The following is a 20,972-nucleotide window of genomic DNA, read 5'->3' as shown; positions in this document are numbered from 1 at the left end:
TGAATGGATAACTAATCTTGCACAATCAATAACATCTTCTAAGGTAAGAGAAGGAGCACTACCTTTCAGTACTTTCTGTGAAGCCAATCTCAAGGGCTGGTGTGTCCTGGACCGAATCCAAAGGGAAGAAGACAGAAAGCACACTGTGGCTGTGACTTATCCCTCTGACTGTGTGCCTCCTGACTGTGCGGACTATGTGAGTAGCTGGCCCCTGTTTCTGCCACCTAGCCTCCTCTACCACAAAGTGCTGTCGCCTCAAAAGGTGAGCCAAGACAAAGCCTGGTTTCTTAAAGCTGCATTTGGCATCCATTTTGTCATACAATGTGAGTGGTACACTGATAATAATAAGTACAATGGTAACAATACCCAAATGAATCTACACACTAAGCACAGTGTATCCCAAAAAGCCTTCAGACTGACAAAGAGATCCTGAAATTCTCGTGTAAAAGCAAAAGACTGAGAGACTCAGAATGAACCTGATAAAGCAGAGAATTTGTGAACTTGTACTTCCTGATTTCAAAACTGACCATGAAGTTGCAGCTAATAAATCAATGTGATATAGACTTAAAGAAAAACAGATCAATTGAGGTTGAGAAAAAAAAGCATAATAAAGTGCTTGCTGCATAACCATGGGAACCTGAACACCAGTCCCGAGCACCCACATAAAAGGCTGAGGATCGCACAGTCTGAAGGCTGGGGTGGTAGACAGACAGGAGAATCTTGGGGCTTGCTGGACAGCTAGACTTCCCTAAGGAATGAACTTCAAGTTAAGTGAGAGATTCTGTCTTAAAATGTTGTCAGAGTTAAGACTGGCACCCACCATAAATCTCTGGCCTCCACATGTACATATACACATATGTTCAGGAATGTTGGGGTCCACACTAGCCCCACGTTGGGGCGGCCAAAAAATGTTGCGAACCGAACTAGCCCCGTGTTCGGGCGGCCAAAAAAATGTCGTGTCCCAAACAAAATGTTGAGGCCCGGGCTGTCCTGCGTTTGGGCGGCCACTGTATCCTGGCCCAAGCTGCCACTCCGGTCCGCGGGTCGGGGTTCAGCAAGAGCAAGAGTGAGGATGGACTCGAAGAATGCAGACCAGACAGAGTGTAATTCAATCCCGTTTATTCTTCAGTCTAAGTCCTAAGTCTTGAGTTCCTAGTGCCTAGTCCCTAGCTCCTAGTCCCTCCAAGTTCCAAGTTACTTCTTCCAAGTTCTCTTCCAAGTGCCTGCTACCTGTCTTCTCTCTGCTGTGTCTGGTCCTCTCCTCTGTGTCTCCCTAATGTCTGATTCTCTAGAGCCAAGTGTCTTCTACCTAAAGTCAAGTAATCTGTTCTGTCTCTGCCTTTTATATGTCTCACTTCTAAGCCACGCCTCTAAGTCACACCTATAATCATGCCCTTAGGTCTTGTCTCTAAATGTTATCTCTAAATTACACTCTTAAGTCCCACACCTTTAATCTCACACACCTTTAATCTCAAGGTATCTAAACCAAGATTATCAGAGTGTGCTCAGCTGTTGTAGGCTATTGTAATCCAAGTCACATGTCAGGGTATATGGCTCAAGATGGCTGCAAAGCTGATAGCCACTTTCTGCTAAAAGTCGGCCCCCAACACAGGAACATACAAACACATGCACCTAACAACTGAAAACATAAGTTTAGACAAAAATGTATATATAGATATTTTGAGGAGCATCACAAATAACTGGCAGAAAGCAGAAACAACTTAAATGTCTAGCAACAGAGGAATGGATAGATAGAATGTGGTATACCCATAAAATGGAGTATTATTCAACCACAAATAGGGGTGAAGTACTTAATTTTCATGATAAATTTTTGAGGAATCATGAACATACGCTAAAAGAAAAAAGTCCAACAAGTTGTCTGATTCTGTTCTTGTGGAATCTCCAGAATAGGCAAAGGCACATCTGAGTGGAAAGTGACTGCTAATATAAACAAGGCATCTTGGTGAAAAAAGTAAAGATATTTTGAAGTTTTTAATAAAGATCATATAACTTTTTGGTTATACTAAAAGCAACTTCATCATTTCCTAACACGTTAGCATTTATGCTACGTTAATTATATCTAAGCGAAGTTCTTATTAAAAGCAAAACCCAGAGCTAAGGAGATGGCTCAACAGACAAGACCACCTGCTGTGCGAGTATGAGCACCTATACCCAGCAACCATGGAGAAAGCCTGGTATGGCTGGGGAGGAGAGGGTGGAGACAGGAAGATCATGGGAGATTGGCTGCCACCAGGCTAACTCCAGGTTCAGTGTTCCTCTGGCCTCTGTGCCCATGCATCATCAAGTGCACCACGGCTCCTCAGTGTGTGCACATAACACACATGTTAATAAATAAAAACATCAAAGTACAAACACTCTGCAAGATGGACGGGTGTGCTTGGGGATATCTCAACTCTGTGAGGTCAACATTAAACAAAAAGAAGGGCTTTAATGTTTGCAACATCGGAGAACGGAGCTAAATTGGTATTTGTAAATGCTGTAATCCTTCAATGCTTCATTAAAATTTGCAGCAGGTGGCCCAAGGAAGCTATAAAGCTTCAAATTACAACCAAATTTCAATTAAACTGAAGTTTAATTTCTACAGATCATTTGCAACTTTGAGTGCTGGGAGAAAGACCTTGTCTTCTTACAATATATGAGTAGTCTTTTACCTGCCCCAGGACACATTTAGATGAAAGAAAACATGTTAAATTATTGATATAATGATGAATTGAAAGTCCTCTTAAATTAGGCTGCATAAAAGAGAGGAACTTTGGCTCTGCTCAGGCAAAACTACACTTCTTCCTAACACATCTAAGAGCAGCAGAATGTACTGTTTTTGATAAATTTTCACACTGAATTAACCAAGAAGAATGATTAGGATGCTTTTCTGGGTGAAGGCCAATGTTTTATCTGTTTTTCTCCCACAAATACATTTACTTATGTCTACTCAGAAGCAGAATAAACTCAAGCACCTCACTATTTCAGGCAAGCTGCAAAACCAATCCTTTACTGAAAACAAAAGAAGGTAGCAATATGGTCCAGTGTAAAGTCATGGGTGCTGGGGGATTGCTCAAATGGCTGTACATGTCAGAAGACCTGAATTCAGATGCCCAGCACCCATGTAACAAGCCAGCTCATCAGTGCATGCCTGTAATCCCAGCTCTGGGGAGGAACTGCCAAGCCATTCAATTGATATAAGTATTGGAGCGAACTTCTATGTTAATTAGGCCACAGGAAGAATACTGATTACCCAACACATTGCCATTACACAAAGAAGAAACCCTAGACAAGTATTCAAAACTCAGGTAGTGGCAATTTAGTAACGTTGGTCCTTCTTAGCTCATCAATGAATGTTTACTTAATTCAGAATATTAAAACCAATGATCCCTCTCCAAGAGGGAAGAAGCACACTTCTCATACTGCAACTTTAATTTAGATCCCCCCCCACCTGTTTCTCAGTAGCAATTTTACTGCAACGGGAAGAACAGATACCATACCTGTGACCTAGATGCATTTCCTAACATGCAAAGGTGACATGGCTCCAGGGTAAAATAGCTAATGTTTACCAAACCAAGAGACTTTAGCAAGTAAATAAAAAAAAAATCTGTAGGAAGACCTTACCTTCCTTTCAAATGTCATAATTTGTCTCTGAACATTACTTGGTACCTTTATAAGATCCATTCTATGCATTCAATGTTTTATTTTTAGATGGTTTTAGATATATAGAAGAGTCTCATATGTCTTCATGCAGATTCTAATATCAACATAAACATAACCATGGTTCATTTAACACCAAGAAACCATCCTTCCAGGTTTCCAGCTTTTCTGCTGATGCCCTCCACCCCAGTTTCTAATCTACGGTACCATATCATACTTAGAGAAATCCCTTTTGTAAATACAAAAATTTCCAGGCCAGGAAATTTTCTAAACTTCCAACCAACCCTACTGTGAACTCATTCATTACATTCATTTATTTTTTTTTCTGCAAGGAAATGATAAGGGCAGCATGAAAACCTGGACATGTGGGGGTCCAGACTGGGGCTATAAAGGGAAGGACAGGCTGCCAAGGAAGGAGGCAACCAATCAAAGCCAAAACACATTCAGTTCCACCCGAGGCAGGCCTATGCAGCTACATGTAATTAGCTCCCTCAATTACTACATCAGACAAACTCATTTTCATTTGAGAGAAAACAAGAAATCATTAATTATGTTAATAAGCCACAGACTGAAATCTTTGCATGTGGGTCCTACATGTGCTGGGATTCTTGCCCTTGGTCAGCCAATGATTTCCTTCTTCAGCCCTTGCAGCTCACTTGAGAGAGTAATTCCCTGTGAAGCATCTCTGAGTGCCCAGCTCTAAACAGCAATGTTCAGCAACTGCAGAACAAATCTGAAACAGTTCTGCCGTCTGCTTTTCTGCCTTAGCTGCTCTTGCTCTGAATGCATTCATTAAAAAAAATGGCTCTTTGCTCCCACTCACCACCTAAGATGCTCTCTGTGGAAACACCAGAGGCAAAAATTTTAAAAAGAAGTACGGATCACACCAAATGGCAGCCCTCCACCCCCACCCCTAGCAGTAGATGCCACACAAAATAATCCAAAGTTTGGATGCTCTCCCAAGAGTCACTTGTCCGAATCATCCAGTTGCAACTTTAGTTGAGGACTACAGAGCTGGCGATATGATCTGTCCTGAATGCAGCCTAGTAGTAGGGAACCGAGTTATCGATGTGGGATCTGAATGGAGAACTTTCAGCAATGACAAAGCAACGAAAGACCCGTCTCGAGTTGGAGACTCTCAGAATCCTCTTCTGAGTGATGGAGATTTGTCCACCATGATTGGCAAGGGTACAGGAGCTGCAAGTTTTGAGGAGTTTGGCAATTCTAAGTATCAGAACCGGAGAACAATGAGTAGCTCTGATAGAGCGATGATGAATACATTCAAGGAGATCACGACCATGGCAGACAGGATCAACCTCCCACGCAATATAGTTGATCGAACAAATAATGTATTCAAGCAAGTGTATGAACAGAAGAGCCTGAAGGGAAGAGCTAATGATGCAATTGCTTCTGCTTGTCTGTACATCGCCTGTAGACAGGAAGGCGTGCCCAGGACATTTAAAGAAATATGTGCTGTGTCTCGAATCTTTAAGAAAGAAATTGGTTGCTGTTTTAAACTGATTTTGAAAGCTTTGGAAACCAGCGTGGATCTGATCACAACTGGGGACTTCATGTCTAGGTTCTGCTCCAACCTTTGCCTCCCCAAGCAAGTGCAGATGGCCGCTACACACAGAGCCCGCAAGGCTGTGGAACTGGACTTGGTTCCTGGCAGGAGCCCAATCTCTGTGGCAGAGTTGGCTATATACATGGCTTCCCAGGCCTCAGCTGAGAAGCGAACACAGAAAGAAATCGGGGATATTGCTGGTGTAGCTGATGTTACAATCTGACAGTCCTACAGGCTGATCTACCCTCGGGCTCTAGATCTCTTCCCTTCAGACTTCAAGTTTGACACCCCAGTGGACAAATTACCCCAGCTATAAGCTGAGGCAACTAAGTGTCACACTCTTAATGTACATGGAACATGGAACTTTGTATATAGCCACACAGTGCTGGTTGAGCCTTTAATGAGGAAAAAGGAGATGGTACACATTCCAGAGCTAAATATTATTGCTTAGTGTTCTGTATGTATATACTAGTGCAACATATTTAATGACTTAAATTTCTTACTGAATCCAATTTCTTTTTTAGTGATCTAGGAAACCGTATTTTGGAAGATATTGAAATATGTAATTCTCAAATAAAAATTTAAAACCAAAAAAAAAAAAAAAAGATTTATTTAGGTGTCTTGAGTGTTTCACCTCTATGCATGTATATGTATCACATGTGGACCTGGTGCCCTCTAAGGTCAGGAGGGGGCATTGGATTCCCTAGAACTGAAGTCACAGACAGTTATGAACCACCACAGCCACATGGGTGATGGGAACCAAACCCAGTTCAACTCCAGACCCACCTGGATTGCACTGAGACATTTTGTTTAAAAAGAAGCATCAGAAGAAGAAAATGGGCTTCTGGGAGCAAATATTTTATGTCTGTATCTCTCTGCTTTCAGATACAGTTAGTTTTAAAATACACATTTATTAATTCTTTGAGCATTTTATATATGTATAAGATGTATTTTGATCATAGCCATGCCCTCCCTGACAACTTCTCCACAACCTCCCAATCCTCCTAATTTTATATCCTGTTAGTTTACATGTAGATATCCCACTGAGACCAATTTGGGCTGTTCATAGGTATGGGACCATCCACTGGAGTGTGGTCAATCTACCTGGTGCCACAAGCCTAAAAAAGACTGAGTCTCAAATCCCAGAAGCCATCAACTGACAACAGCTCTTTAGCTAAGGATGGGCTACAATTCTCCTCCCATCAGCGGGAATGTTGACAAGGAAAAGGCTGATGGTGTGCTGTGGTGTAGCTGCCCTGCATGACGAGAAGATACTGTTCCACTCAGGTCCTCCACAAGCACCGGATCTTACACTTTCACATCTCCTCTTCCATAATGGTCGCTCAACCTGTGGAGGAGTGGGGACATGACACAGAAGTCTTATTTATGGCTGAGTGTTCTCTGCACTTTGGCCAGTTCTGAGAGTCTGTGTTAGCACCTTCCATGGCACAAAAAATGATATGGCTAGTTTCAAGCCATCAGTTATCTACCAGTAAGCAATCTGAGTTTTTAGATGGATTCTATTCAAGTCTATTAGTTCAATTCTATTTCATTAAAACCATGGCAAAGTTACACTGACCAATAAACTGTGCCTCTGGGGAGAAGGATCAGCCATTCTGTATTCTTCCTGCCTTTTCTTCTCACGCCTCATCTCCTTAAAGTCACAGTGTAGTTACTGAATTCTTAACCCCTAACACTTCCTACCGCAGGACACTAACATGCACTATGCAATAGCCTTTGGGTGGATCCAAGCCTTTTCCTGGACCAGCTCCAAGTCACTGTTGGAGCTCATCTTCTAGGTCTCTTCCATAGCATGTCCTTTTCTCTCGCACACTAAATCTAATTCCTTATTATCATTGTTAATTATTTTCTTTCCGTTCAGGATGTCTATCACTGTTGCGATGAACATTACTTGTGTAAAGCAGAGTCGAGCTGTCAAGAGCACAGGCTCTGTGGCCTGAGAGCCTGAGCCTGATTCTGGTTTGGGTGCTTACTGGGATACAGCACATGAACAAATGATGTGCTTCTCTATCCACTCCAGCTACAACATCCACTGCATAAGGTTTGTCAAGTGTTGGACCCTGGTCCTGGAGAGTGTCCCGCGGCAGTCTCCTGGCTGGTGGCAGGGCGTGATTGCCTGCCCCTGCCACTGCTTCTGGCGTCCTTCGTTGCTGGCCAATCTTCTCCAGGAGATGTTACCCCCGCTTCTCCGCGCTGAACTGGTCCTGGCTCGGGCCGGGCGATAAGGAGCCGACTAGCTGACAGAAAGGCAGCCAGGCGTTCCAGGCAGGCTCCAGGGAGAGCCAGCGGGTTGCCAAGCAGCGGTACAGCTCTCTGTTTAGCCGTGGAATGCCAGCTAGGTAGTGGAAGAGCCCAGCGGGCTCTGAAGCGTTACAGCTCTTACACCAGGAAGTGCTGGCTAGGTAGCGGGGAGCCCAGCGGGCTCTAAAGTATTATAACTCTTATGCCGGGGAGCGCAGGCCAGGTAGCAGAGAAGGGCGGCGGCGGGTCAACGATGGAAGGAAGTTCTCAGACACTTGGAAGGTTCTAGTGTGCACTTTACTTCTCAATTAAGCTCAATATATACAGTTTGGGGTGGGTGAGGGTTTTAGCAGCAGGTAACCTCATTGGCTTAGTCTGAGGTTTTGGGGATGCCTCATATGCATGTGAGGAGAGCCTGGGGCACCATTCCTACATGACCCGATGGTAGTAGACCTCTCAACCTTTCTGAGGGAGGGGCTGTGAAGCGGTAAAGGGCAGAAGCTGAGAGAGCCAGGGGGCCAGGAACAGAGCCAAACGGCCTACCGTCCCTCAAAGGGTCTCTGGGGTTCGAAGCTCGTTCAACCAGACACCTGGTTGTCTCTTAGCTCAGTGCCCTACAGTCAAGGCTTAAAAATAACCCCACAGACAGCAGTTATCCTGGCATACAGAGACCTGCTCAGTAACTGTCTGCCACAACAAGGGTAATGATTCAGTGTGGGGAGGACCAATTCTACTTGTATTTCTAGGGTTGGCATCATGCCTGCCACATGGTAAATTACTGAAGAAGAAAACAAATGCAAACCAGGGCTCCTTTTAGCCAAAGTTTCCTGTTCAGATAGGAGAGAGGCACTCTCCCATGGAGTGCAGAAAACAAAGGCAACATGAAACATGGAAATTTTCATCACTCATGGGAAAAATAAGGTACCTTAATAAATACCCCAAAATTAACTTCAAAAAAGTTTTCAAGAACAAAATTACCAGTTCTTGAGAAACTCTTTGAAATGAATTAAATATTATCAAGTGTTAAAAATTATTTTCAGTAACAAAATATAACTAAAATCTGATACCCAAATTCGTGAATTAAAATAGACATTTGCTTCATTCACTGTAGTGCATATATTTAACAAAAATAAAACTATATTTTGGAATTAAAATACTCAATGAGAGTACCAGTAGTTGAACAAAGGGTGACTGGTAGGTAGAAACCTGACTATTTTTAAAATCCACAATTCTCTAATTGGCCATTTCCTATAAACCTACATTTTCATATGCCAAATTCATTCAAAGATTAAGGTTTACAACATTTTAAATTGGTCTAAAAGTGCTGTGGGAATCATATATATATTCAAGACACCTACATTTGAGAATTTGATTAGCATTTTGTTCAATAACAAAGAATAATACTAGCACTGTACATTTAATCTCTGAGAAAATGAACTGGAAGTCTAAAGCAGAAGAACCCCAAGCCTCCTTACAAAATCAGAACACCAGTTTCACTGAAAGACTCCAAGTGGCTTCAGGAATGGGTTCCTGATGGTCTCTGGACACTCAGGCGGGGTGGGAAGAGCGCCTTCCAGAGAAAATGGATTTATAGCTTATGTATTTATGTCACATGGAATCACACATACACATGTGAAAGTCATAGGAGAGTCTGTTTTGTGGCCAAGAATAATCTCACTGGCTTTTAAAAGCCTTATCAGCTTTGAGGACACAATGCTAAATTATTCCAATTTTATTCCCACTCAAGCTGAGAAACATGAACATATTTTTTGTTTACAATTGTTTTTCACCTGTGAAGCACTTCCAGACATTCATTCCCCACCCCACCCCCACATTAACGCAATCGCAATGCAAATGATGAAAACATTTTAACATATCTAGGGCTTTAATGCGTTTTAAGTCGTCACTGCCTTTGTTCTACATAAGCTCGATGTCTTCAATATGTTTAGTATACTTTGCATATATAATAAACTCATAGCAGTCAGCAATCGAGAGATTAACATAATATTGGTTAAAAGACATCTGACGGGAGAGATAATAACTGAAAATTCTGACACTGACTCCAGGACTTTGCCTAATGCTCCAGTGATTGATTCAACACATGCTCTTTGACACCTTCTAAGTATAAGGCTTTATGCTCAGCTCAGTGGGGGACAGGTAACTGAACCCTGTCATCAAATTGCTTAGAGATTGCAGAAGATGCCCAGCTTCCAAGGCAAGAAGCAAGTTAAAGGCTTATAGAATTTTCCAGGCACTCCTGCAAATTATAATGTGTGAAGATCATCATGAGACTTGATGACAAACTTCCAGGACAACAGGAGTCAGCAGGGTTCCAGATCTTAGGACTGTCATTTTCCCTCGGCTCCTCTCCTAGCAACAGATGCAATTACACGGAGTGCTTCAGAAAGTGGGGTTCACCACTACCTTACAAGGCAGAACATTTTTATAAAGGGTGAAAATTACACCCCCAAAATATCTCAAGATTATGAAAACCACCAAAAAATCTTCGAGTTCCATGCTGAAGACCCGCAGATGCTGTGTAATTGGAAGATCTCTTTCCAATAATTAGCTTAACCTCTTTCCTTCACAATCGAGCAAAAACGGGGTCCTGATCAAGACCCTTTTATTTCCTCATCTGATAGAGGGAAAAACTCTTATCGTTGGCATTTTTAAAGAATTCTTATCATTATCTTTGGGACTTGTATTTATTGACTGAAATTTAAAAGTTGACTCAGTTTGAGGTTAAGAGATATACATAAAAATGACTTTGAATTATGTCTAACTTGCCTGGGTGATTGATAACAAAGCCAAAATATTAATGAGAAGAAATCTCAAATTTTGTCTGAAGTTGCTGGAATGCATTTCTTTTTCAAATAGAATGACACTGAAATGGAGGGCTAAAAGGAAGCTTATCATTTACGCCCCAAACGCATGACAAATTAGGAAGAATTCCTGTTACTCCGTGCAGGTTACAGGCTGTCAGGTAGGCTATTCATCCCGCACGCCAGCGGCAACGCATACATTAGCTATGTAAATGTAAAAACTGCACACAGTTTACAGGTTGGAACATGTTTTTAGAAATGCAGGTATAATAACATGCAGTAACACTGAGCCTGTTTCTGCAGTATACAGGCTTCCACAAATGATTTCTAAGGAGTAGGAAGCAAGGTTCTCCAGACAGATCTAATGCTGCAATGTATGTCTTCACTAAGAAGCAGTGCAGAAAACAGTAAGTTATTTCCTGCAAACAAATTAAATCCCTAAATCTTAAATACAAGCTGCAAAAGTGAGAAGACAACTCGTCGATGCTATCAAGTGCGAGTTAGCCTTTGTGGTGTATTTTTCTCTACATTTTTCTGCTAAGCATCACAATACTCCAACTATTTCTAATAGGCAGAAATGAATAAATTACCAAGAATGAGTGATGTTTAATTTTGATCAGGAAGTTTATTAGAAACTGCAGAAATTATTTAAATGTCTAACTAGAATTTGATGTATTATATGAGCAGACAATTATTTTTTCCTTCAAGTAGTGTGAAAAAAACAAGATCAAGCATGATAACAAAACTAGAACCAGCTCGTCTTTCTTTCCATCAACAACTGAATGAATAAAGTTGGACAGTAGCTGGCTTTCCTAATTCACAGGATTCTATAAGGAGAGGCAAATATGACAAAAGATATGAAAGTGCTTTATAAACAGGAAAAAGTATGTAAAGAATTAATACATAATGTCTCCAGGGCCCTTTACCCATCTTCAGGCATCTGGCTGTACATGGCACATGAGTATACATGTGTAAAACCATCGACATGACAACTCTCTGTGGTGCTAACTTCTAGAGCTGAACAGTCATCAGCACTGAGCTCAATCCTATTTTCCCATGTTACAATACTTTAAACACTGTGCTACATAGAGTGTGTATTTAAAAAAGGATGAGTTCCTCCAAAATACGTCTGATGGCTCCAGCCAAATTCCAGCCACTGCTTATATTAGCCATTGGCTCACTCATCCCTTGGAGGTGTGGAAGATCTTTACTGTTTTCCCTAAGTCATGCATGGGATGCACACCTACAGATTAGAGACCCATAACTGGATGACATACAGAGAGGATGAGACCTTGGAACTCTCAATCCCAAATGGAATGTCTCCATTACATCCCTCTCTTAGGGTTAGGGAACTTTGTAGAGAAGGGAGTGGAAAGACTCTAAGAACTAGAGAGAATAAAGTACAAAAAACAAAGCTTTTAGACACATTAGAGCTAAGAAACATATGAACTCATAGAGACTGTGGCAGTATACACAGGGCATGCACACTTTTAACACAGATGGGGTCTCAGCACTGAGAGACACAAGTAGACACATGCCCTCATATCCCTAGCCCAGAAGCTATCTCTAGTTGGTAGCTACTCAAAAGCAAAAAATTAACCTTTTCCAATAGAGTCTCATTGGTTATACAAACCACTCTGAAGACCAGGCCCCATGCCCAGCAGTAGATGGCTAACTAAAATGAACTCAGTGGAATTTTTGGAGGTAGTCTTGTAATGCTTTGTAAGAGCTTTATATTTCTTTGTTTTTTAATCTTACAGACCATTTGTGCATAAATATACATACATATTCATATACATATACATCATATACATATATTACCTATACATTACATATACATCATAAACATATATATCTTTCTGCTCTGTGTTTTTTTAAATAGGATTTTCCTCTGTGTATAAATACAGGTCTCCACAACTAGCCTTTTCTTTAGCTTCTTTTCTAGAGTTTGTTTTGTCTTATTCTAATTACTTGGTTTGCTTTTAACTACCTGTTTTGTTCTAATGAGAGAGGAAAGAAGGAGCATAGATTTGGGTAGGTAGAAGATGAGGAAGATCTGGGAGGAGTTGAGGGAGAATAAACCTTGATCAGAAAACATTATTTAAAAAAAAAAAAAACAAACAAACAAAAAACTGGTCAAACTTTGTTCCTGCATGGACGAACAGTTTGACCGTTGGTTAGCCAGCTCTCCCCAATAAACCTCTGCTGATTGCATCCAGGTATGGTGTCTTGTGATTTTGGGGTGGCCGTGATTTCCTGAGACTTGAGTAAGGGTCTCCCAAGTTTGGGGGTCTTCATTTGGGGGCTTGTCCCAGATTTTGCGACCACCCTAATCTCCAAGAACCCCACTGGGAAGTGAGGGAACACCGCAGTTTTCTGTCTGGTTGTTGTGTGACCTTTTGTCTAAATTGCCTGGTTTCTGGTTTCTCATGTGCTGGGTTGTCTATATCGTCTGATTTCTCATGTGCTGGTTTGTCTGAGTTATTTGGTTTCTAAGTTGTTTGTGCCTGTCTGTCTGAATTATTTGGTTTCTGAAAAGTGCACTTTTGGTTTGGACTGGCAGCTGTTTCTGTCTCATGAGGAGATAAATGAGTGACTGGCAGATGTGCTGTGGAGTCACTAGCTGCTGCACCCCCAAAGACGTCTGGGGGTCCATCTAGGTGCCAGAGAAGATGTGGAATCCCTCTCGGCTGGCACTGGCGATTGAGACGGGCTTTTGTTAGTCTCTTTGTGTGTTAACAATGGGGCAGAGAGAAAAGGTCAGAAATGGCCACCGCAGCCTAGGGCAGCGGTTGTTGTACTCTCATGGCAGTGTGTCTATTTTTGGGTTGTTCATTGCTGGCGTATTAGAAATCTGTTAGACCTGGTCCAGCATAGGCTGTCCAAGTCGTCTGAATCTGTTAAATCTGAATCTGTGAAGACTGACCTCGTTGTTGGGTTATTAGAGTCTTACTTGAGAGGCAGAGGCAGGCAGATTTCTGGCTGTCTTTCTATGCCCTTATTGTGTAACTTGGTCTCTGCACCCGTGGCAGGGGCGAGAACTGTCTGTATCACCTGGTTTCTATGCCGCCCATGAGAGAGGTGAGCTATCTGTGTTGTTTTTTTTTTTTCTTTTGTGTGTGTGTGTGTGTGTGTGTGTGTGTGTGTGTGTTTTCTTGGCAAATTGTCTGTGTGTTAGCCGTTAATCTACTGTTAAACATCCTGAGTTAAAAAGAGATGAAGCCAATGGTACAAGAGTGCTACTGCAGAGCAGAGAAGTGGGCAAGTCCTTTAGTAAGGGGCACCAACTGCAGTTCGGGTTTAGACAGTCCGCCTACCACATGTCGGGTGCTCTCTAGATAACACCACATGGAGGGCACGATTACCTAGCCTGCATTTGGCAGGAGATAGCTCGTGCTTCCCCAGCACAGCCCCCTTGAACCACCCAGCCACACAAGTTGGCCGCCACCTAATTTGGAGTGTGTGACTGTACTGGGGACCTCAGGGTCGCTGCTGTAACAAATCAGTGGCTTTCCACCTGCCACCTATGAAGATAGATAGATAGGGCCCAGGTGATTAAAAACCTGGCAGTAGAGCCAGTGCAGCTAAACAAATAGCAAGATTATTCACCTGAGAGTTATAATTATATATTTTTTATTTTAAAAAAAATGAGTGAATAGCACTGAGATTTTGAAAAAAAAAAAGAAGTGAATAAGTAGTGCTGAGACAAGTCATGTGACATGACTCCAGCTTAACACTGAACCAACAAAACTGCCTGCAGACAGGTCAGACAGTTCAGGCAGGTTGCCTACTACAAAAAGTTACAGGCTGTCCTGAGTCAGAGAGCCAAAAGAATAGGCCTCCATTTTGGTACAGACACAAATTTATAGTAAAAAGTAAGTTAGTTATCAAAGCAATAGATAGGCCAGGATCCCTCAGACACCTAGATCTAGTGCCCAATATAGTCACCTAGGTAAATCTAGTGAAGGAATACCCTTCCCCCCAATAAAAGCCTTTCTTCCGCAAGACCCTTGTAGGTTCTGGTCTTCAGGAGTGAAGAACAAGAGAAGATACTGGAAAAAGAATGTTCCCTCAGACATGAGGACCCCATCAATTGATCAGGCTGTGGTCAACAGTGGGTTACAGAAGGTAAGGGACACACAGATTCGCCCACGCCAGATTCCACTGATAGATCTTAAGAGAGAGAGCTACATGAGACCCCACTAATTTTCACCAAGGCACATGAGGTTAAGCAGAGATCAGATGAGTTGCCCACAGCCTTTCTAGACATTCTGTCAGTATAGGCAAGTCTTCAGAGGCTAGAGAGACTACAAGATAAGTCATTAAAAGGATTTAGTGTAAGTTGCTGAGAAAGTCTAGAAGAAAGGAGTGGAGAAGATTTAGTGTAAGTCTAGAGAAAAGGAATGGAGAAGATAAAAAAGGTTTAGTGTAAGTTGCTGAGAAAGTTTAGGGAAAAAGGAAGAAAAAGAAAGATGACAGGAAAAGAATTTACAGAAAGCAGAGAAGAGGGACTCCAATCAAAGGGAGATAAGAAACTCCTTGAAAAAGATCAGTGTGCACATTGCAAGTGAAGGAGTCAGCTTTGGGGTCCAAGAGGGTCCCAACAAATAGAAGCCAGGTTCAGGAAATCCCAGGCCTTGAAAAATACCCCAAATGGTGAAGATATTAGCTCTGTGTGAAGACAGCTATTAAGATAGACAGGGTCCTTCTCCAGGCCAATGGGCCAAAATGTATTCATGGACTACCCAAAAAATGGTGGACTAAGAGATGGGTTGGGTATCCCATTCATTTATAGTCATCCTAGACTGTCCCTATCCTCTGTCGGGTCGAGACTTACTCCCCAGGATGGGGACCCAGATACAATTCCTATCCGACGGGCTGCAACAAACTGACAGGAACTCACAGGTAGAGGAAAAGCTTCTCCTACTGACTCCAGCCGGGAGCCAAAGTAAGCTGCTTTACAGATGGGAGCAGTTTTCTCCATGTTGGTCAGAGACAAGACAGCACTACTGTGGTGGACACAAATGTCATCTGGGCTGACTCCCCACCCCTGGGCTCATCAGTGCAGAGAGCAACCTTGGAACTTGGGGTCGACAAGAAAATCAACATCTACATGGACTGCAGGTATGCTTTTGCCACAGCCCATGTCTGCAGGGCTATATACCAAGAGAGGAAACCCTGATGAAGACAGCAGCTGTAAATATTCATTGCCCAGGACACCAGAAGAGAGGAGACTCAGTGGCCTGAGACAATAACCAGACAGACAGGAGCCTGTCCTGGTTATGAGCCTAAGAGATGGCCTCACCTAAAACACAGAGTAAGAGAAAGAACTCAGATTGCTAACCATCCTGCTAGCTGCTATCTAGAGGAAAAGAGGCAATGGTGCACACAAAAAAGGGAGAACTATACTCCCCAGAAAGCAAAAGACTTACCAGACTAAATGCACAGATGGACTCTTAAGATATGAGTGTAACCAAACAGTCAAGAGATTTAAAGCATATAATGGACCTCAGATTTTGGGCCAGAGAAATAATAAGACAGTGTAAGATATGCCAGCAAACAAAGGCTTATGAGACTTAGAGTAAGTAAGAAAATACCTAGGAGAAAACAGCCTAGAATAGAGACCTTCCAGAGGTTTCAAGTGTCCGAGGTAATTAGATCAAATAGCAGTTTTTGTTTTTGTTTCTAAGGTAAGTCAGGAATTGTCAGAGATATTAGAAACTAATTAGAAGCTCCACTGTTTATACTGTCTCCAAAGCTCAGGACAGATAGAGAGAATAAACAGAACCCTAAAACTAAATTGCCCTTGGGAACTGGCGCTGGCTAGACTATCCCTTGTCCTTGTTCCACACCCAGAATGTCTCTTTTGTGTGAGAAATGATTTTTCAGGCTACTAAGAGACTGTTCCTGGCGATGGTGACCATCTGACCTCCTTGAAGTTCACCAACACATGTGCCTGATGCCAACTAGAGAACATCCAGATGCCTGAACAACCCCCTGCTGTTTAGCTCAAGGTCACCTGCTATTCTACAAGAGCAGCAGGCCTTGACTCCTGAGATACCCCACCCTAGAGACACAGAGCCTTAGAGGGTGGGGCTTAGGGTGGGCTCACCCAAGGTTAAATGACAGCTTGTGATTCCAAGATTGAAATTGAAATGTGAATCTAGAGTTATATAGATTTGTTCCTTTTTGCAATTTCTCTTTATTATATATGTGATTTTATGTGTATGTAGACAACTATGTGCCACAAAATATGTAAAAGTCAGAGGACAACTTTGAAAGTGTGTTTGAAAGAAATAGAAACTTTTTGAGACCCCCTAGCCAATAAAATAGAACCTGAGGACCCCTGCTAACAGATACTTAGTGCCTAAGATTGATAAATGGTGGGCTTGCAGCTCTGGGCTAATACCATGTGTCTCCACTGCTATCTTTGATGAGACCAAAGATTATTATATACTTGTCCAGCTAGTTCCCTGGGTTTACTACTACCCTACAGGTACTCTTGAACGTGAGTTTGAGATACACCCTAGATGCTTCCGCAGAGAGCCTATTTTCCTTGACTCTAGCTGTTACATTGAGATTAGGATCGGCCGCAGGTGTGGAGACAAGTGCTGCTAAGAGGACTAGACTTGCTGTTTCTTAAAGAAGGAGGTCTGTGTGCTACTCTAAGAGAAGAATGTTGCTTCTATGTAGACCATTCAGGGTGACTAGAGACTCTGAATAAACTCAGAGAAAGGTTAGACCAGAGACAGAAAGATAGAGAGGCGCAGCAAAGTTGGTTTGAGAGTTGGTTCAATAAGTCCCCTTGGATGATGACCCTATTATCCTCCCTTGCTGTACCTCTCCTGATTTTACTTTTGCTTTTAATCATAGGTCCTTGCATTTTAAATAGATTAGTAACTTTGGTTGGAGAAAAGATAAGTGCTGTTCAGCTTTTTGTGTTGGGCCATCAATATCAAGTTTTAGGTCAAGAGAATGATAATTATGATGACACTGGAGTTTAAACTTTTCTAAAGATCCACATCAGAAAAAGTGGGGTGAGAATGGGCTTATTAATAATTGAGTTTTTATGATAAAAACATAACCTAATCAGAAGAAGTGGGGGATGTAGAGTGAAAAATTATAAAGACCATTTTGTGAATTATATGCAGGCTTTTTCTTTGCCCTTAGACCTGAGCAAAAAGAGTGCAGGTTCCAGAAAGCAGAACTGGATGTAAGATTTTAGGCCTTCACTGCCCCAGGAAGAGCAACATTCCTCAAGTCTCAGGGTGGGGAGGGCCCAAAGCAAGAAGACACATTCCTGACCACAAAGAAAGATGCAAGTCATCTGGGTGGTTCCAAGAACTAGCTAACTTTCCACTGTTCTTGGTTACCCACCCCCCCTTGAGGTTTTCCCAATGTTACAGCCTGCTGATGTTCAAAATTTGTAAAAACAACCAATCATGTGTAACCTCGCAAAAATTCCTTCCTTTCCCCTCCCTGTGCTATAAAAAAGCCCCTCAGCTTGCTGGACTTTTGTCAAACTTTGTTCCTGCATGGATGAGCAGTTTGACCATTGGCTAGCCAACTCTCCCCAATAAACCTCTGCTGATTGCATCCAGAAAAGAAAAAAAAAAAACTATTTTCAACAAAAAGCAAAATTACATATAAAAAATTACAGGCTTACCTGGGTTACACAGTGAGATACAATTAATGAAGAAAAACAAACCAAAAGCTGAAATGTGCTTTAATTGTTCACAGAGTTGATCTAAAAATGAAACGTAAGGCGTAAATGGCTGGCTTTTCCTTTAGGTCCATTTGGAATCTGGCCCAGTGTATCTTGACAAAGGCTAGACAAGCAGCAGGCAGGGAGAGGGAGGCCTTCCCGTGGCCTTCCTCTTCCACAGAAATGAACACTAATTCACCACAGATATAAGGATGCAACCCGGTAGGTTTTAAGATGCTAAGAGGAAGTCAAAGACTCAGGACATTAGTTTTTCCATCTCATCCTGGAAGATGGCATTTTGATACAAGATGAGGAAGCTATAGTACATACATTTAGAAAAATCTAAATAACCATTTTTGATCTTTCAGATGAGGACATTGATAGTATAGTATGCATTGGAAAAAAAAAAACTCAAGAACTTTGTTGAGTTTCATATGTATTAAGAACTAGATAACTGCAGAATTCACTCATTAATATAAGGCAATGAGTAGAGGGTCTAGTCCTTGATTCAGACAGTTATTATTATACAAGGGAAATAGAGCTCCTTACACACATTGGTAAGATATATACATATCTTTCATCTTCTAAAAATAAGAAAAACAAACGTCAAATTGAGTAACCAAAAGTGAGTTCTCCTTAAAAATCAGTTCATCTCCTTGGCACTATTACACACTCAAATTTGTAACCAAATTTGATTAAGCCAAAAAAAAAAGTTCCTCTTCTTTAGTGTCTCAAAGTTCTAGCTCACTGAGTCAACAAGGTCTATCTAGTACTGTGTTCCAAGCTCCATGTCAAAGCAATGGAGCCAAGCAAAGATGTGGTCATGGCAGTCAACAGCAAATGTCCTGACTCTTGATCTGAATGGGAAGAAGAGGCACCTGTGATGAGCTGTAGATGACAAGTGAGAATTTGCAATGTTCAGTATATGGTGGATTGAGTAACACCAAGAAAGGAGAAAGCACACAAGGAGACATGACAGCATTAAAAACTGGGAAACTGAGAAGCTGGTGGATGCATTCTAGTTAACAGTATACACCTCGATAGCCTGTAACCAGCAGTCAAGCAAACTGAAGGAGACCCAGAACAAAGTGCCACTGGAAAGCTTTTGGACTAGGATGGGACTAAAAACAGGCTTCTGGTTGAAAGTTTGTTTAAATGTCTTAAAAACTCTCCCTCGCTGCAACCCTATACTTCCTATTACTGGCCTCATTACAGCAGCAGAATCCTGTGGCAGAGGAGTGATGGTGTTATTCTCTAGACACCAGACACAATCAAGACCACAGCTCTGTCCTGAAACTAGAGATAAATGAGGAATTACATGCTGAATGAAACCCAACCTTCAGTCCCCTCTGGGCTCTCTTAGGGGCAGGTGCTAGGTTTATATCTTCCTTGAAGAGATTGGGAAATCTGTTTTGAAAACTCTGATGGGCCTAAGAGGGGAAAAAAAAAAAAAAAAAAAAAAAGAACACTAAAATCAGATGCCATTCCAGGAAATATGCCACACCAGGTCAACGTACAACAAAGACAAACATCAACAACTCATTACAATTACCAGCACCTCAACACAGAGCTTCCAGGAGGATCTGTAGAATCTTACAGCCTGCTATGAAAAGGGAGGGTGGCACAAATATGAAGTGAGAAAAACAATGCAAACAAACAGGAATTAAATACAGTAAGAATAATTCTGTATGTTAGGGCTGGCAAGATGGCCCAACAAGTAAAGCAGCTGCCACACAGCCCTGGAGAACTAAGTAGGGAACTCATTGAGGACGGAGATTTCTGACTTCCACAGAAGCTGACCTCTGACCTTTACACTTAGGCACTCCCCTGCATGTGTGTGTACGTACACAGATACACTGCATAAATGATAAAACCAAAAGGTTTAAAACCTGAAATATTAAAACATATGAAAAGGTGTTAGAAAACATCAGGAGAAAAGAATCTATATCATAAACAGGGGCTATCAGAGTTTAGTATCCCACCCAAGAAGATTTGGGAAAAGTAGTCAAAGAAATTACTTAGAAAGTAAAAACAGGATGAAAGGGGAGACATAAAAATAGAAAATTGGGATAGAGACATTTCAGAACAAAGACAGAGAAGGAGAGGGGGAGGAGAGGGGAGGGCGAGGGGGACACAGAGAAAGGGAGAGGAAGAGAGAACACAAAGAGAAACGGCATAACTCGGCATAAATCCTGAATGACAGAACTCAATAAAAATTCCTAGCCCTGAGGAATACAAGTTTGCAGGTAGAAGGGCCACAGGGTTTTCAGAATATGCATAAAAATGAAAATATAACAACAAACCACAACTGAAATTTTCAGATTTCCAACTCAAAAAATGAAAGGTTAACAAACAAAGGTAAACAAACTTCTGAACAAACTTCTGTTGACTTCTAGCTCCAGACTTGATTCCTGATGAACAAGGGCATCAATATTCAATGCTTTCAAAATCTGAGAAACAGATTTCCAACTCTGAATTTTTCATGTATTTTAATTTTTGAAATTGAAATACAATTATATCATTTTCCCATTCCTTTCCTTCCTTCATCTCTTCCCCTATACCTTTCCCCTTTGTCTTTCACAAATTCATGGATATGGCCTTCTCTTCTTCAGCTGTTACACATGTCCTAAATACATAGATAAAACAATTTGCTTAGCCATACAATGCTACCATATGTATATAAATTCAGAGCAGTTCACAATTCTGAATTCTATATACATACGATTTTTTCAAGACCAAAAACTTCCTTGGTATTTTCATATCAAGGAAGCAGCACAGGATTTCTGTCTACTCAAAGGATGTTCTCTTCCAAACAACAGTGGCAGAATGGGATGAGTAGGAAGCACATTAAGAAAGAGAAGACTGTCAGACTGAGGAAATGAGGTCTTCAGAGCAGAAGTCCTTCCACCAGTCATACAGCCTGGAGAGCCGCCAAAGCAGCAGTTCAACCAAGTCCTCT

At 41.7% G+C, this 20,972-nt stretch overlaps 1 protein-coding gene and 1 pseudogene across 5 annotated transcripts in view; one reads left to right on the top strand and one right to left on the bottom strand.

Annotated features, from left to right (window-relative positions):
* Reln (reelin) overlaps positions 1-20,972 on the bottom strand; it is a 438,704-nt gene that overhangs the window by 270,917 nt on the left and 146,815 nt on the right. The window lies entirely within an intron of this gene.
* Positions 4,613-5,804, top strand: LOC117720579 (transcription initiation factor IIB pseudogene; annotated as a pseudogene).

The sequence above is a fragment of the Arvicanthis niloticus genome, chromosome 15 (assembly GCF_011762505.2).
Source record: "Arvicanthis niloticus isolate mArvNil1 chromosome 15, mArvNil1.pat.X, whole genome shotgun sequence".
NCBI lineage: Eukaryota > Metazoa > Chordata > Mammalia > Rodentia > Muridae > Arvicanthis > Arvicanthis niloticus.
Note: the sequence above shows the minus strand (reverse complement) of the source record. Positions and strands in the feature narration are given on the sequence as shown.